The sequence below is a fragment of the Oreochromis niloticus genome, linkage group LG7 (assembly GCF_001858045.2).
Source record: "Oreochromis niloticus isolate F11D_XX linkage group LG7, O_niloticus_UMD_NMBU, whole genome shotgun sequence".
In the NCBI taxonomy this organism is placed as follows: domain Eukaryota; kingdom Metazoa; phylum Chordata; class Actinopteri; order Cichliformes; family Cichlidae; genus Oreochromis; species Oreochromis niloticus.
Genome location: NC_031972.2, coordinates 49988802 through 50003034, shown reverse-complemented (window position 1 = coordinate 50003034; position 14233 = coordinate 49988802).

Below are 14233 nucleotides of genomic sequence, written 5' to 3'. Positions count from 1 at the left end.
GACCCCCACTGAGCTTACCCTGTTGTAGTGAGGTCATACTAATTCTGGGGGTCTTATTAGCCCATATAAATGATGAAATCATTCGATTCACAGATTTGAAAAAGGATTTAGGTAGAAACAATGGGATACTCTGAAAAAGATAGAGGAATTTGGGTAGAATATTCATTTTTATAATATTAATCCTGCCAAGAAGTGATACAGGAAGATTTGCCCACCTTTGAAAAGCCAACCTTACATAGGTCAGCAAAGGGTTGAAATTTGCTGTTCGCAAAGCTTTAAATGAAGTGGTAATATGCACTCCTAGATATCTAAAGCCTGAAGAAGCTAGGTGGAAATTAAAATCTGTTTGTCTAAGCTCATGTGCAGCTGGGTTTATAGGAAAACATTCACTTTTTTGTATATTAATCTTGTACCCAGAGAAAGAGCCAAAATTTAGAAGTATTTTCATTATAGAGGATAAATGAATTGTTGGATTTGTAACATATAGCAATAAGTCATCTGCATATAGAGCAACCCTATATTCCGTACCACCACGAATAACCCCTTGAAACAGAGGCGAGGTTCTGAGAGTCACAGAGAGAGGCTCTATTGCTAAAGTGAAAAGTAAAGGTGAGAGTGGACAACCTTGACGTGTACCACGTGATAGAGTAAAATACTCAGAATTCACATTATTAGTACAAACAGATGCCAATGGCGTAGTATATAAAAGATGAATCCAAGATATAAAACTGTCACCAAAACCAAATTTCATCAAGACTGCAAAAAGATACCCCCATTCCACTCGAACGAATGCTTTTTCGGCATCCAATGAGATCACCACCTCAGGGACGGTGCTATGATTTTTGGAATAAATTATATTAAGAAGGGACCGTATATTAAAAAAGGAATGTCTTCCTTTAATAAAGCCTGTCTGTTTGTCTGATATAATAGAAGGGAGAACTCTTTCCAAACGGGTTGCTAGCAGTTTGGATAAGATTTTAAAGTCTACATTAAGAAGGCTTATTGGTCGATAGGAGCCACAACAAGTAGGATCCTTTCCTTCTTTATGCAGTAATGAGATAGAAGCCTGTCTTAGTGTCTGAGGGAGAGAGCCGCGTTCAGTGACTCCTCAAAAACCGACAGCAGCAAAGGGGCCAATTTTAAGTGGAATTTTTTATAAAATTCAGCGGGGAACCCATCGGGACCAGGGGACTTTCCAGACTGTAAGGATGTGATTGATGATATAACCTCATCCGCAGTGAGCGGTGCATCATTTTCTGCTGCTGTTGAGGTTGTAATTGTAGGGGTATCCAATTTGTTAAGAAACTGGTTCATATCTATAGAATTAGAGGGGAACTCTGATGTATACAGAGAACTATAAAACGACTTAAAAATTGAGTTGATCAGAAGTCAAAGTTGCCGATTCATTTTTAATTTGCAAAATTTGGCGAGATGCCAATTGGTGACGTAGCTGGTGGGCTAGCAGACGAGAGGCTTTATCACCATGTTCATAATAGTTGCCACGGGATAAAATTTCACTTCAATAACCAAAACTCCTAAAATGGATTTGCTGGTTGAGTGGTAAGCAGGACAAGCCTCGCTGCAGTAACAAGTGGATTGCATTTATTGGTTTGCTAAGATCAGATGGGTGTATGCACGGGTATCATAATGTTCTAGTTTAACTTTAAGCATGAGTTACAAGCTGACGTGACCACAGAAGCACTTAAAAGTATTTTGCACTGGTAAATTTTTTACTTGGCTGGCACAGGTGGTAGGAAAACACAGAGGATTTACTGTAACTGTGTGTGTTGTTTAGCTAAACCCCTCTGGTGGTGCATAACATTCAAGAATATTTCACCAAGGCTCTGAGGCATGACTGGGTCTAATGATTGCTGTTCTGCACCTTGCACACAGTTTCACAAATTGTCACTGCTGTCTAGCTTGATGCATCTGATCTGATAGACACTGAGAAGCTTCACTGGAGCAGCTGAGGTGAAAGGCCTTAAGAGTTTCTGAGCAGCACTAATGAGGAAGACATGTACTTTGAAGCAATATGGATTTTGTGCCTCTGGGTCAATTTTATTTCAAAGCAGTTCATAACAACAGTTTTCCTGAGGTGCTTTTTGTTTTAAGGTAAAGACTGTAATTTTAGGGGGACAACCCCAACTGTCAGACCATTTACTATTTGGCAAAGGTGGGAAGGAAGAACTTTTTTTTTTTTTTTTGTTTATTTATAAAATTTAGAAAGAAACAGGAGAAAACTTCCAGGAGAAGCAGCTCAGGGTTATTCAAATACACCGGTTGGTGGGTTAGTCTCATGAAAGAAAAGTAGAGCAGTGAGACAAAAGTTAGTGACACACAAAAGTGCCGCATAACCACACAGGGAGCCAAGAGAGGGGATCGGAGAGGAAATGCTCAGTGCATTGTTGGGAAAATATCGTGTCTCAACAGCCTGAGACTACTGCAGCATGCCTAAGGAAAGGTTCAGGGCCACTGGATCCTGGAACTGTAAGGTTTAACAAAAAAAGAAAATTTAAACTCTAATCCTTATAGTAGAGATAGTGTCCATGTCCTGAGCCCAGAGTGGAAGTGGGTTGCATAGTAGAGTCACCTGAAAGAATCAGCCTCCCAGTCTCTAAGAAGCACAAGTAAGCCACAGCGAAGGTAATCTGAGAGCAAAGATATGTATTGGGATTTTATGGCCCTTCGCAGGCCTGACAAGGATTTGATAAACATCTTTACTGAGACTGTGAATGACTGCAACACTGCAGGTACACTGATTACAAAAGGTTCAGAGTTTTTATTGTGACACCTACTGATCTTATATTGCCATATTTAGAGTACTGTGTGGAAGTCTGGGGAAATACATATGAAACTTTACATCAACTATTATGTAAACTTTAGAAAAAAAGCAATCGGGATCATGTTTCAAGCCAGGATTTAGAAACTACACTGACAATTTATTTTCAAAGTCAAAAATCTTGAAGTTCATGGAACTCATAAAGTATAAAACTGCACATATTATGTGTAAATGTTACCAGGAAATTAAAGAAAGAAGAAAAGAAAATATCTGAATTACATCCATCATTCTCTTTATATTTATGCATAGAGTTTTCCTTTCTTTTGATGATTGAGTGGTTATTTCATGTTATTCAGTTTTTTGGTTATTTTGTTTGCGCACATGTGTGTGTGTGCAGGAATCTGTGTATGTGCATATGTGAGTATTGGTTTGTTTATTTTATATGTCCGAAATAAAAGGTTGTCATCATCATTCTCATCGTCTCGTTTCTGACATCTGCTCTCTGTGCAATAACACTTAAAAAGCCAAAAATTAGCAAATGAATACAAACTAAACTAAAACTAAACATTTTCAAACCATTAAACCTGCACTGGAGACTAATGGAAATGAAACTGAGATTGAAACTAAATGTCAAAATAAAATAAAAGTTCACACTGATTAGAAAATGCAAAAGCTACAATAACTTGGTCACTGGCTTCCTTGGGAGATAAAAGGTTATCTAAAGAAATCATTTGGAAGTTTATTGTGGCGATCAGGAGACCAGGAAGCAAAGTTTCATTGCTGGGAAAGTGTTTGCAAGATGCAGTATATAAATTCCTACTTGGAAACACCTGTAGAGACTAATATGAAAAGTAAGAGGTAAACATTTCCTTGTTTTTATAATGTGTAAAGGTCACATGAGTCATTACTCAGTGTCACAAAGAGCGTCTCACGCTATTAGAATTATTCTATAGAACAAAGGTGACACAGGATATGGTCTTAGATCATCTCTTACACGTTGTGCTGCTTACTCTTCCATATCAGCACCTATCAGCATCTTTAATACAGTGGCTCAATTTCCCTACTGCTGATTATAATGTAATTTATTTGAGTTACTCTGATACATCCTGTTCTCTGAAATAGTTACAGTAATAAATACTGTAAGCAGGGTTACACCTGTTGTTGTACTCTAAGACCGGTGGCTCATAGTAAGGATGTGCCACACCCTTAAATTATCATCATGGCTTTGTCACCTACATTCATTCATTTAAAATTTCAAAATTTAGGACTGGGGAGAATTTTGAAATGACATGTCTCAGCAGCAATTTAACTTTTAAAACCTTTCTAACATATACTTCTGCAAATCTTTCTCCCAGTATATTCAGTATTCGTTCGGTTCAACACATCAACACAAACAAAGTGCCTGCACAAATGCAGTGTACTTAGATTTGTTACATTACAACTGGAAAATATGTTTGGGTGACCAAAATGACCAAACGTCACTGTATAATTTTGATAACTAGTAGTTACAAATATTTCCAGCATGATTTTGCCCACTTTTCCTCAGAAATTCTTAATTGTTTTATTTTGCTTATCTTTAAGTCCCGTCTGTTGCGATAATGTCAAACAGAGGTTGAGTCATGCGTTAAGTAGGGTTTTATGGTTTGACTTTATGATAAAGATTCAGGAACAAAATATATAAAAAATGAATACGTGTCAGTGTGGGTCAGTACTGAGACAGCTGATAAAGGCACAACTATAAGACAGAATTAGATAAAAAAATTTCTTGTTAAATGTGTAATAGGAGCGCAAACAGAGAGCTTCGATTAAACATTAAGTATTCAGCCTTACCCTCAGGTTATGATCTCAGGCAGTAGAACTTAATGTCGCTGATAACTGATAAGCCTTTCATTTGTAAATATTTAACAACAAAGGGATGACACAGTTGACACTGCTAGTTATTGCACATGCTTAAAAATGTATTTCTTTAAAAGAAAGACTCAGATCTGCAGAACTGATACGACCTGCAGGGCACATTCACATTTACAAATGTATTTAAACTTTAAAACAGTGCCACTCTGGTAAATTCATTAAATTTGAATGCAGAACTAATAGCTGGTGTTACTTTTTTCTTCATTATCAGTTAATAATTAGCTGCTGCCTTACAGTACGCAAAAAAAAACCATTTGGTTAGAAATTATATTTTTAAAGAACAAACCTCAGTTGTTCTCTTTGTGCGTGACGTTGATCGGTAAAACATCACTATGATCAGGTTGCTTCATTTCATTTCAAGGTTTTATTTTATTATGTGTATTAATGTTTGGTAATGTATTTGGTCTGATGCTGAGGTTTCTTGGTCTGTCTTACCAATGTGGGGATATAAAGAACCTTGAGTGTAAAAGCAAGAATTTAAGGGTGGACTTAAAAAGATGTAAATACAAAGGTCATATTCTGGATAAAAATCTTCTGTGCTTTCTGAAATCTGGCAAAAACTCTGGACTCGAGGTTTAAAATTTTAGACAAAGCACTCAGTAAGCACGTTTGCCTATAATTCTTTCTTGCATTGTGCTTCATTGATGAACATGCAAGTCTAAATAACTGCAAAACCTTGTTTTACTGGTTTATTTATTATTAGTATTATTGCAGATGTGGTGAAGTTGTGGTTGTGGAAAAACTGAGATCCTGCTGCTCTACAGTGCTCTTATTTTCTTTTTGCTAAAACAGCTGTGGTCTCGGTCACCTTGACATAGAAAATGCTGCTGTCAGAGGAACAAGCGAGACGAGGCATCTTTTAGAAAATAGGATCCAGGGCTGAAAGTACACTTAATGTCTTGAAGAGATGTCATTTTATGTCTGAGGGAACATGCTCACCACTCTTTGAGTGTGTTTTTCTGCTATATATGCATTGTGCAGGAATTTAAATTCAGCAAGCACTCAGTAAAAAACCAAAGTTGTTGAACATGGTCTGTGACCTTTGATGCATTGATGCAGACGTGTACACAGCCGTCTGACACCTTACATCAATACCGGACATACAGTCATGCTTTTCCAAACAATAATAAACAGCTATTAGGCAAGAAGATAAGGAGCTTTGTGAAAATAGGCGCAGACAGACTTTGTCTACCTGTGCATTGTCACGTTTACTGGAAGGAGTGGACTCTGTAAACTCTGAAAAGTTCAGTGCGTTTATTTGCAGTCATCACCAGTTGTGCTATATACAATATACAAAGGGAAATGGGGCTCCAGGGATACAGGGGAAAAGGCATCAAAACATCGGACACTCCTCAACACATTTCTCTCTCAGGCGGGCTCAGCACACCCCAGGGCAGTAATCAAGGGAAGATGTGTACAGAGGGAAACACACACTAATTAAATTTAAGGCAAAACACAAACAGAAGCAGCCAGCACTTCACTAACTAGATTGTTCAATAATCCAGCAAAGAATGACAGCCAGCCACTATCTGGTTTGTGGCTGCTGATGAGATAATTGGAGATAGGTGGGGGATTTCCAAAGGTGCGTAGAGTCAAGAGCGGGAACCTACAATGAGTCCCACCCAGTAGCACAGACAACAACATACAAACGAAAGAGAAGAGCAGAAGAGAGAAGCAATAGAAGCAATAGAAACTGAAGCAGAGAGATAGAGAGAAAATAAAACCATATCAGCCGGAAAGGACTGAGGGACCACGGCATATATAGTTTATTTTTGTATGACAAAAATAAAGTGACAACAAATGAGACAGGAATGACTTTATCCACCACAGGAATGCTCTTAAGAGACACGATAAATCAGTCAAATCAAAGTGATTCAGATAAATGCACCTGACACTGAACTTTGACCTGCATCAAAATACAGGTCATCTTTAAACTCAGCAGCCACTCTGTGAACCAGACCCATTCAGCTACTCATTAACTCAAATACCGACTCAACCAGATGACCCAATATAGATCACACTGAACATCAAAATAGGGAAGAAAGGTAATTTAAGTGACTTTGAATGTGGCAAGGTTGCAATACACAAACTGGACAATAGAAGATTGGAAAAACGTTGTCTAATGAGCATCAGTAAATGCCACTGCCTCTACCTGAGTGCTGTCCATCTCTTTATGACCGCAGTGTATCCATCTTCTGATGGAGGCTTCCAGCAGGATAACAAGCCACACGACAAAGCTCAAATCATCTCAAACTGGTTTCTTAAACATGACCTTGAGCTCACTGTACTCAAATGACCTCCACTGTCAACAGCTCTCAGTCCAACATAGCACTTTTGGGATTTGGTTCAACAGGAAATTCACGTTATGGATGTGCAGCCGACAAATCTGCAGCAACTGTGTGATGCTATCATTTCAATATGGAGCAAATTCTCTGAAGAATGCTTTCAGCACTTTGTTGAATCTATGTTATGAAGAATTCAGGCAGTTCTGGAGCCAAATGAGTATTCAACCTGGTACTAGCAAGGAGTACCTAATATAGAATGACACCACGGTGTGGTTCTCTGGATTAGCTGTAGGTTTAGGGTGCTGCAAAGAATGGTAAACATGGCTTGCATCTGCTACTTAACCTCTCTCCCCTTATAGTAGATGTAGGGCCAGAGCAGAGTGCTCTATGTGCAAAGCACAGTAGGTGGCTGTGCAGTGTGACAGAGGAAGAGAAAGACTCAGCGCTCCACAGACAGCGACACCGTGGAGCAAACATTTCCTCCTGTGCTTAATACAAGGGAAAAACTGCGTGTACAACTGGCCTCATGCCTCTCTGTTGTTACTGATGACAAACCACAGGCTATCGCTACAGTGGCCGAGTGAGTGTGAATGATTTGTAAAACTCAAAACACAAAACTAATACACCACCACATTTCCTTCAATTCAGGCAGTTATTTTCCATCTGCAGATAAATGAACTGTTTAAAGTACAGTTTAAATGAGCATTTGTGACTGAAATGTGGGTGTGTTAGCATTTTTGTTTTTCTGCTGTATTTTAGCCCTTTAAAGACAAACAATACAGAAATTATAATGCACATAATTTTTAAAAAAAAGAATTAAAAAATTATATCAGCAAATCCTAATTTCAACTAACCTCAGCGCTGTCTTCCCTGGTGCAATCTGAGGCCATGACCAAGTCCCATCTACTGAAGACAACTAGTGATGATGAGACATGTTAAAGTGCTATGTACATACTCACAGAATACTCATTTTTTTTCTAACTTCCAGTAGAGATACAGTTTAACAGAGCAGCCACTCAGTTACACTGTAATTATTTTAGGAGCTTTTTCGATAAGAATCAAGAAAAAAAACAATGCCTTTACCAAATGTTCCTTTTTTAATCACTAAGGCTTACATTTAAAAAAAAGTTTCAAAGTTCTCTTGGTGTATGTTCAGATATACGTCATGCCTGCTTAGGCTAATGATAACGGTAAGTGACGCAAAATGATTATTTAGCCTGCAGCAATTTGCAACATAGAAGAAAAACAAAAAGACGCCAACTCATTTTCTATTCCACCCCGGTGTGAGTAACGATCTGAGCCTCACCACTGTAAAAATAATCTCTGCCACAGCCCCTGTTTTGTATCATCTTTTATAACAAGCTGTACTTGTATTCATACTTCTCAAATATGGCGATATATTACTTTTGGAGCGACTCGGTTTTTGATCCTGGTGAATTTTTAATGAAAGCCTATTATGGCCACATGTGCAGTAGTCACTGATCAAATAGCACCCTCTTCTGGTAAACACGTGTATTTTTTTCACAGCACTTGGATAAAATCCACTTCAAGGTCATATTGGTTTGTGCTGCATTAGTCTTTTCTTTTTAATAGATTTTCATTGAGATACATTAAGCTCCCCTTGAAACACACTTTTTCCTCCTTATATGTTAATGCTTCTCCTTAAGCAGGAGTAACGTTGGATGTAACGGGTCAGTGGCCGAGACGAAATGTTCTAATCTTGTTTTAATCAGGTGTCACATTCTCACAGCAATACCTAGGAAGGTGAGTTGTTAGGAGAGTTGCTGAGCTGCGGATTCCTGAGTTCCTCCCGTCTTACTCAGCCTAACAGTATGTCTCATTCACTTTACACAGTTTTCCTCGATGGGTAGAGGATTTGACTCTCGCACTCCTTGTTTTGTAAGTCCCTGGTGATTTCGAGGCCAGTCAGCACAACCCAAAATAACTGTGGAGCCTTCTGACATGGTTGTTCTAAATTATCTTCAGGGCTGTAACAGAACAGAACTAGTTAGACACATTTTTAATTAAATGGGCCAAACGGATATGAAACGAAGACTTTAGTGAATGTTTGATCTTCCAACAAGACGGGAAAATAATGCAAAATATGTTGAGGGTGTCTAAGCGCTGGTGAGCAATGTGCATTGGTGTACTTAAGAGTCTGTTAATCTTCTTAGTGTCGCTAAGTACCCGGCTAGAAATCAGCTACTGTCCAGATTGTCTCTTCCTGCCCCAGATAAACGACTCAGACAACAACAAAGGGAGGCTTGAAGAAATATGTGGCATGGTCTCTTCACTGGCATGAAATATGCACCTCCCCTCCTTTGGGAACTATTTTGACAGAGCTGTGGAAGAAGTTTTGGTGGGTTTCCTCAACTCGAAGATGTTTGGCAGTGGCACCAAGAGGTGGTTCGTGAAGAGGCAAAGAAGACAGCAGCAGCAGAGGTCTGGCAGGAAGCCATGTGCCAGGAAGAAGCAGAGATGGGCAGCTAAGATTCTCCAGCAGCACAGAGAAAAGATCCTGAGCGAGCTGGATGTCAACAGTGTACTTCCGTACCTGGTGTATGACAAGGTTTTCTCACTGGGGGAGTACAAGGAAATACTGGGACAGGAGTCCGACAAGAAGCGGACCGAGATATTCCTGGACCACCTGTCCTCGAAGGGGCCTGCTGCATTCGGCTCATTCTGCTCTGTTTTGGAGGAAGTTTGTCCTCACCTGCTAACCTGCTTTCTGTTGGATGGAGAAGGTACAAACATTAATTAGCCTCTAATTGCATCATTAAGCAGCAAAGCACAAAAACAAGAGGTCATAGAGGGTCTTTCTAATAAAAATGTTTCAGCTCATTAATCTGTGGCAGCTTTGCACTTACATGTTCAAAAGTTTTAATTATGTACACATATAAAAAGTTGAAAAAATACAAAGGAAATTAAACTACTTTGCAGTAATCCAGCACAACAGACTAAGAGCAAGCAAAAATAGCTTCTTAAATCTGGGTGGCTGAGGGGATTACTGAGCCACCAGCGTTCCTAACTAGCCTCTGACAACAAATGGCCTCAACGTGGGTGCAAATGCAGGGCCTTGTCTGTGCCGCACTACTCCGGGTTAATGTGTTTTTATATAAAACACGCTCTCACAAAGGGAAGTGAGTGTCGTCCTTACACGTGGCAATTTCCCACAATTACCAGCTCATGAATTCTCCTGCTTGCTCACCTGGTCATAGAGAAAGAGGTGTAAATCAGCCAAGTTGTAAAAAGGGCTAAAATATTAATCTGCTCCTACAGATGGTGTCTCAGGACGGGGCAAGAAAGGGGGCATCGTTGCGCCCCCGAACACTCCAGGAGAGCAACCTCTGTGCCCGCCTCCCATGTACACCGACCCCATATTTGACTCCAGGTGAGAACTGCTTTACATACCCTATCAATGATGTCATGTTGAGTTTTATTTCTGCTGAATCACACGATGCTCTACGAAAAGATAAAATCATCCTTCCATGTTTTAAACATTCAGATTGATGACAAATTAACAGCTGTGACTAAAAGAGTGAAGAAACAACGCAAAATGCAGAAGATCTTTTTCAGTTTATATCCACTCATCATGGGCATGAGTGTTTGAATAGTTTTAGCCTTTTAATGATTTCTTTGCGCATTTCTTTTTCCACGGCTGGGATGATTTTACAGCACCCATCTTTCATGTGATTAAAAAATAAGAATTGGGTGCACAACTTTGAATTTAGTTTGGATTTTCTTGAATTCAAAGAGGGTCAATATCATACATAAAGACTCAAATATTTACATACACCCTTGCCAAAATAGGGTAAGTGTCCTCTAGCAAGTTGTAACTTTACTAGACCCTTGGTAGCCATCAACGAGGCATAATTATTGTTGGATATTTGACAAGTCATCTGGGCGGTAATGACTTACAGGGGCGTAACTAGGAATTCAGAGCTCCCTGAGCACCCTGCCTCTCCTGATAGATGAATGATGGCCATATTCCGTTTTGTTTTTTTCAAAAGGGTCCTGGTGTGCTGGATAAGTAGGCATGTCTCCACCAGTTTTATTGCATTTTAAGAGTGGTTTAGAAATGGCTCCAAGAGACCTTAAACAGTTCAGAGAAATCATTAAAAGCCCCAAATTAACATGAAATTCATATCCATGTTGAGTGAATGTAAACTTGTGAACTGCATGTGGCATGAGGTGTAATAGAATTTTATTCACCTCAGTTCAGTTCAATTATATTTACGTAGCTCTAATTCACAATCCAACAATCATCAATGAGCAGGCCCTTGGTCACAGGCAGGTGAACATTTTAATAAAATGACCTTTCAAAATCCTATTTGCTATGTGCGTTGGCATTGTTAGCTAACAGATTTTAAATGGATTATATCTTCGAAATGCTAGATAGTGCTCTAATACTTATTTTAAAAAATTCAAAATCACCGAATGAGTTAATATTGTTAGGAATAATCTAAGCAATGCAGCACTGAAACAGTCACAGCACCGCTAAAAAGAAAACTGCAGAAAAGAGGCGCATAAAATGACCTCTGCTGAGTTTGTTGATTTTTTTTGTATGTAAGAGAGCGAGCCTGGTAGACAGAGTCCTGCGAGGGTGTTTTTTGTCACAGAGTGTGTCAGCCCTTCTGAATGCGTCATGACTGAGTGACGGTGTCTTTCTGGGTGTGTGTGTGTGTGTGTGGACCTCTGGAGACCTCCATTGGCCCAGCTTGCACGGTGGCGGGGGTTGGGCAGAAAATATTTCATAGTGTGTATTTGTGTGTGTATGAGAGGTAGCATGGATGGGTGGTTGGGGGGCGTTTGTGATGCTTCAAGTGAAGGGACAGGCAAGCTGATATGCTCCCTGGGCCGTTCCTTTTTAATGTATGACAGCTAAGTCAGCATGGGGACAGCCATCCCAGTGGTTTGGCCCTGGGCACTGACACACACGCACAGACACACACATACCCACACAGACAGGCTGACAGAAACAAACCAACACACTAAACAGCATAACAGCACAGAGAATGGTCACAGAGCCTCCACAGGAGATGCAGTACGCTAACAAGCCAATGTAAGTCCTCTTCAAATTTCATTTCAGGGTTCGATGCTTTGTTTGTGCGTTCACCTGAGACCGTTCAGTGTAGCCGTATACATGAAGACGCTCCTTGGAAACTGACGTCTCTGACATGCATGTGCAGGTTTTGTGAACGGCTTGTTTTCAGTGCACTTGTCTTTGTTAATGCGAATGTCACTACAGTTGGCGAATCAAGCGTCGGGCAGTGCTGTCTGCATGTATATCAGGATAAAAAAGCGTTATCTTTTGTTTGTTCACTTTTAGAAGAAGTAGGACAGAAACTGCCTCAAGTGATGGATGCTTGGCTTCAAAAATTGTGCGCCAGCATGTGTCCCTGTGTGACAGCGTGAAGCACGACTGCTTGCCTGCCTGCCTGCCTTGTTATAAATGTGAAGGCAACCTGGGAATGTCTTCCTCTTGTTTGAACTATGTGAAGTCATGTGAGTTTTTTCCCCCTTTTATTCTCTGAACACTTTCTCTGATCCACAGCAGAGGAGCAGATTGATTGTCAGCTGTGTGGGTTCAAAGAGGCACTGTGTTTATTAGTTTGGCTTTTTGTTGCCTCTGGTCAGTATCCTGCTGACTGAGAGTGAACACGCAGCATTTAATCACATCTCCAGGCTTCTGCCTTAAAGGGCACTGAGAACCTGTGTGTACCCACAGGGAAGGTGCAGGGAATGATGTGAAGCTTGCTGAATCCAGTTTAAAGGCCGCTGGTTGCCAGATTGTTTACAATATGCGGCTATTCTTGGTTTTAAAATCAACACTCAAGACCTCTTGAGCACTCATCTGAGTGTGAATGTGCAAAGGCTTCTCAGCCTGTACTGAAGTGAAAATTCAAAGGCATGTAAGCCATGATTGCACAGATATATTTAATGAGCAACTGGGTATTTTCAAAATCTGCACATGTCCCGTTCCCCCACGGAAAATGAAGTGATTACCCAGGATGCGTTGGCTGTGTGTTTGGCTCTGAGGCCTTATATCTATACGTGAGCCAGCAGCCATGATGTAAGGCACCATGCTTTCATCCATAAGTGGAGAAAATGAGATGCTGGCGGGTTGAAGAGGAGGTGGAGGAGGAGAGGAGAGATTAGCTGGAGCTGTGAGGTTATGCTTCTCCGTGCTGATGACTCACCTCACGGTACACAGAGAGAAAGCACTGCGACAGCGCTGAGGTGTGACTGTGTGTGTGTGCGTGCGTGCGTGTGTGAGTGCTTCATTACTCTTGGTCTTCTTGGTGCAGTGCATTCATGTGAAGAGGACTTTCTCTGTGAACTCCTCTTTGTTTGGTGCACGAGTAATAAATCACAGTGTTACAGCGGTAGTGATTCTCGGGGCTTTCGTCCAGGTTTGGCTCCTGTGGGAGCAGCTTCCGAGTCCTACAAACCAGCTTTGATTCTGCTGTGCAGAAAGAAGTGGACAAGCAAATGGAAGGACACAAGAAAGAAGGGCAGCCCCGTGTGTCCTATTTACTTGCTTGGGAAAAAAAAAGAAAGACGAGGACTTTAGTGTGTTAATTGTGCACACGTGTGCGTGAGTGCGCGGCGCACAATAAGAGATGTCAGCAGTGGGTTCTCATGTGAGAAGGGTAATGATGGGGCCGGCTCCTCAGTGGAGATGCAGAGGAGGGGGATGCCAGTGTGCCATCAAAGTGCTGCAGTGGAGTGTGCATGGAAATGCAGTGGGCTTCAGACTGCAGCACAGCCACTGACCCACTGTTGTGTTAGTGCTTCCCCACTGACACACTACCACTGGTTTCCATACACACTCCCTGTAGTGTGTATGTGTGCATGTGAAAACAAAAGAGAGAGAGAGAGAGAGAGAAAGAGAAGCTTCGGTAATGTCTCTGTGTGTGTGTCCTCAGCAGTTTTCCTATCATTTAATGGCTGCTGTGTCTTACATGACTGATAATGATGATGTGCAGAGTCTGATTAATCAGGGGAGTTATCTGAGTGGCATCCTAGTCAATGGGAGGTGACACGGTGCTTTGCTGGTAGGTTTGCTGGAGTGCAACTCTGCACTGATGATTCCATTATCGATGTATTAGCTGACTGTTGACAGGATTCAAGATGCGACGAACAGGAAGCAGAGATATTACCGCCAGCCTGCAACCAGGATTTCATGTAGGCATTTTTTTACATAAGAAACTGAATTATCTAACAAAGTCTACAGGAAGGTACCTCTAATGATCTA